The 4,999-nt window shown below is 49.5% G+C and overlaps 1 pseudogene; it reads left to right on the plus strand.

Annotated features, from left to right (window-relative positions):
• Window positions 1–4,999, plus strand: part of LOC112073617 (plasma membrane calcium-transporting ATPase 2-like) — a 77,195-nt pseudogene that overhangs the window by 38,894 nt on the left and 33,302 nt on the right.

The raw sequence follows: 4,999 nt of genomic DNA on the forward strand, positions 1-4,999 counted from the left end.
AATTCTGTCTAATTCTTTCTCTAATTCTAATTCTGTCTCTAATTCTAGATTCTGTCTCTAATTCTAATTCTCTCTAATTCAAATTCTGTCTCTAATTCAAATTCGGTCTCTAATTCTAATTAATTCTGTCTCTAATTCTAATTCGCTTTAATTCTATTCTAATTCTGTCTCTAATTCTAATTAATTCTGTCTAATTGTCTCTCTATCTAATTCTGATCTCTAATTCTAATTCTGTCTCTAATTCTTAATGTAATTCGGTCTCTAATTTCTAAGGAATTCTGTCTCAATTTCTTTGTTCTGAATTATAAATTCTGATTGTACCAGGTGTACACCTTCAACTCGACAGGAAGTCCATGTCCACGGTCATCAACTACAGACGGCAGCTTCAGGATGTACAGCAAGGGAGCCTCTGAGATCGTCGCTGAAGAGTGAAGTGGTTTACCAGCTGGTGTGATTACTAAGATTCTTCAGTTTCCCAGCGCTGTATCCAGAGGAAAGCAGCCCTTTGGCGCTTACCCTCTAGGCTCTCTACCCTTAGGCTCTTACCTCCTACCTCTAGGCTCTACCTTAGGCTCTACCCCTAGGCTTACCCTTAAGGCTTACCGTCTAGTGCTCTACCCTCGGTGGGGCTCTACCCTCTCGGCTCTTACCCTCTAGGCTCTACCTCTAGCTCTACCCTCTAGGCTCTAATACTCAAGCCTCTACCCTCTAGGTCTACCCTCTAGGCTCGTACCCTCTAGGCTCTACCTCTATGGCTCTACCTCTAGGCTCTGCCCTGCTAGCTCAACCCTTCATAGGATTTCTAGGCTCTACCCTCTAGGTGCGTACTTGAACCCTTCTTAGAAGTGCTCTAGCACCTCGTAGGCTCTACCCTCTGGCGCTACTTACGTACGCAATCTGGTCAGGATAGAGGACCCTGTCAGACCAGAGGTAGGCTGTGTCTGGTCGGGATAGAGGACCCTGTCAGACCAGAGGTAGGCTGTGTCTGGTCAGGATAGAGGACCCTGTCAGACCAGAGGTAGGGTGTGTCTGGTCAGGATAGAGGACAGGATAGTAGTATAAGAGAGAGAAAGTGAGATATGTCCAGTGTCTTTAGTGCTACATGTTACCAAGTCACCTCCCAACACTCTCCATTTTTTATGATTTTTCTCCTCTTTTACATTTCTCTTCTCCAGCCTTGGCTCTTGCCAAAGGTACTGCACTTATCTAGGGAATGGGGGCTGGAACTGGGCCAGAATTCTAGAACTGGGCCAGAACTCTAGAACTGGGCCAGAACTCTAGAACTGGGCCAGAAATCTAGAACTGGGCCAGAATGCTAGAACTGGGCCAGAACTCTAGAACTAGGCCAGAACTCTAGAACTGAGCCAGAACGCTAGAACTGGGCCAGAACTCTATAGCTAGGCCAGAACACTAGAACTGTCCCAGAATGCTAGAACTGGGCCTGAACTCTAGAACTGGGCCAGAACTCTAGAACTGAGCCAGAACTCTAGAACTGGGCCAGAACTCTAGCGGGCTGTTCCCTGTCCAGATATAGAAGTATCATATCACTGTCCCCCCAAGGTGTCTGGAAACAGGAGACAAAGGGCTGTGAGACATGGGTTTGTATACAGAGGGTATGGGGCAACAGAAGACAAACAGCAGAGGGGCTAATTACCTCGGAGATGGGGAAAGGGACGATAAAACGGGGGGAAAGTTTGCAGTTAGATCCCGGGTTGGACAGCCATACCTTCTGCCCGAGACGATACCGGGAAGCCGGGGTCCGGTGGCGGTCCGCTTGTTGTCGAAACCTGGAGGTGGTCTTGAGAAGGGCCGACCGGGCTTCCAGGTATGACGACAGCGGCGGACAAACATCTAGGCCAAAGGTATGCTGACCTCTTCCTCTTGCTCAGAGAAGAGTGGGGGCTGATAGCCCAGGGAACACTCAAAGGGCGAGAGACCCGTGGCAGAGCAAGGAAGGGTGTTGTGGGAGTATTCAACCATGTCCACTGGGAATCCATGGATCCGGAAGACGTGCTGCACCATGAGCTGGGCTGTCTCTTTGACAGAGGGTAGCTTGGGGAGAGGAATGAAGTGGGCGGCTTTAGAAAACCAATCCACTACTGTCAGGATGGCGGTGTTGCCATCAGACGAGGAAAGACCCGTGGACGAAGTCCAGGGATATTTGAGACCAGGGACGGTGAGGGACAGGCAGTAGTTGGAAGAAGACCAGCCGGAAGGGGATGGAATTCTCACTTTTCCGCTTTCACAAAAAGCTGGTTCTCTGTTGGACGTGGAGACGAACAATTAGATATCCTCTAGATATCCACTAGAGGGATATCTTCAACCACCAACTTACATCCTGAGACAAGGCTGAGTACAGCCCCCACACCACTAGAGGGATATCTTCAACCACCAACTTACCATCCTGAGACAAGGCTGAGCACAGCCCCCACACCACTAGAGGGATATATTCAACCACCAACTTACCATCCTGAGACAAGGCACCACACACAAGAGAGGATAACCACACACACACACACACACAACACACACACACACACACACCACACCACACACACACACACACACACACACACACCACCCCCCACACCACACGTAAAGCTCCTCCACAACAGGTGCCACCCTATTCCTTATGGACCCTGGGCTAAAGTAGTGCATTTTGTAGACATTGAGTGGTGGGCCGATAGCTGGTTAGCTGTAGCTGGGAGGGGATCTGTAGAGCAGGAACTCATTTACTGCTGGTTTTCCTGTGATGGGTGCTAGCATGACAGGATGTGTTGCTTTGTAGAGGAAAGATAGCCACAGTGAACTAAACTTAGTGTGTGTGTGTGAGTGTGTGTGTGGTGGTGGGTGGGTGTGTGTGTGTGTGTGTGCTTGTGGGCGTGCGTGTGTGTGCATGCATGTGTGTGTGTGCGTGCTGCGTGTGTGTGCTTGTGGGCGTGCGTGCGTGCGTGTGAATGTGTGTGCATGTGTGTGTGTGCTTGTTTGCGTCCTGTGTGAATGAATTGGTAGTTGCAGGGCAGTAATAATGACGGGGTTGTGGGTTCAATTCCTGTTGGGGCCGTTTTGTATTAAAATGAAGGCACTCACTGTAGTGTCAGTCAGTTTGGATTTACCATGTGATAGTTTATGCTAAATGCCATATCGTCTGCGTGTGCCCTGCAGGTACCAGATGCCATTATAAGGTGTCAGCGTGCGGGCATCACGGTACGTATGGTGACGGGTGACAACATAAACACGGCCAGGGCCATCGCCATCAAGTGTGGCATCATCCACCTGGAGAAGACTTCCTGTGTATCGACGGCAAGGAGTTCAACAGGAGGATCCGCAACGAGAAGGGAGAGGTACGCTACACGCAGAGAGAGAGGAGAGAGAGACAGAGAGAGAGAGAGAGAGAGACAGAGAGAGAGACGAAGAGAGGGAGAGAGACAGACAGGCGAAAGAGACAGAGACAGAGAGAGAGAACAGAGAGAGGAGAGAGAGAGAGAGACCGAAAGAGAGAGAGAGAGACAGACAGCGAAGAGACAGAGACAGCGAAAGAGACAGAGACAGAGACAGAGAGAGAGAGAGAGAGAGACAGAGAGAGAGAGACTAGGAGAGACCGAAGAGAGAGGAGACAGACGAAGCGAAAGAGACAGAGACAGAGAGAGGACAGAGAGAGAGACGAGAGAGAGAGAGAGACAGAGAAAAAAGAGACAGAGAGAGAGAGAGAGAGAGAGAGAAAGAGAGAGAGAAGAGAGACAGACAGCGAAATTGACAGAGACAGAGACGGACAGGTGAAAGAGACAGAGAGCGAGACAGACAGAGGAGAGAGACAGGGAGAGAGAGAGAACAGAGAGAGAGACAGAGAGCGGAAGACAGCGAAAGAGACAGAGAGCGAGAGACAGCGAAAGAGACAGAGACAGAGAGACGGACAGTGAAAGAGACAGAGAGAGACAGAGAGACAGACAGAGAAGAGGTGCTCTTGCATCTCTCAGGTGAATCCAGGTGAAAGCTATGATCCCTTTTTTTCTGGGTTTTTCACGCTCACAGTTTGTATAATATGTTATTTACAGTTGGTGGGGGGGGGGGGGGGTGGCAACTCCATGTTAGGAAGATGTCTCAGGAAACATAGATAAAATACAGGTTCTGATAGATGTACCTTCTCCTCTGTAGGTTGAGCAGGAGCGCATGGACAAGGTGGGCCTAAACTGCGAGTCCTGGCTAGATCCTCCCCTACTGATAAACACACACTGGTCAACAAGGTGAGAGAGGACCACACTTACGCTCTTCTCCACTCCACTGCACTCTATCCTGTTCTTCTGAACTGTGTTGTGTCCTCTAGGCATCATAGACAGCTGCTTGACTGACCAGAGACAGGTGGTGGCGGTGACAGGAGACGGGCCTACACGATGGACCAGCCTGAAGAGGTGAACGTGGGATTTGCCATGGTAGGACTGGATGCATAATGTATCTCTACCTTATCTTACCGTACTGCACCACAACACACACAACACACCACCACAACAGAGCACAACAATCAATCAATCAAATGTATTTATAAAGCCTTCTTACATCAGCTGATATCTCAAAGTGCTGTACAGAAACCCAGCCTAAAACCCCAAACAGCCAAGCAATGCAGGTGTAGAAGCACGGTGGCTAGGAAAAACTCCCGTAGAAAGGCCAAAACCTAGGAAGAAACCTGAGAGGACCCGGCTATGAGGGGTGGCCAGTCCTCTTCCGTCTGTGCCGGGGTGGAGATCATAATACAGACATGGCCAAGTATGTCAAATGTTCATAATGACCAGCATGGTCAAATAATAGTAATCACAGTGGTTGTCGAGGGTGCAGCAAGTCAGCCCCTCAGGAGTAAATGTCAGTTTGGCTTTCATAGCTGATCATTCAGAGTTAGAGACAGCAGGTGCGGTAGAGAGAGTTGAAAACAGCAGGTCTGGGACAGGTAGCACGTCCGGTGAACAGGTCAGGGTTCCAAGCCGCAGGCAGACAGTTTGAAACTGGA

Source organism: Salvelinus sp. IW2-2015, unplaced genomic scaffold (assembly GCF_002910315.2).
Source record: "Salvelinus sp. IW2-2015 unplaced genomic scaffold, ASM291031v2 Un_scaffold2320, whole genome shotgun sequence".
Taxonomy (NCBI): Eukaryota; Metazoa; Chordata; class Actinopteri; order Salmoniformes; family Salmonidae; genus Salvelinus; species Salvelinus sp. IW2-2015.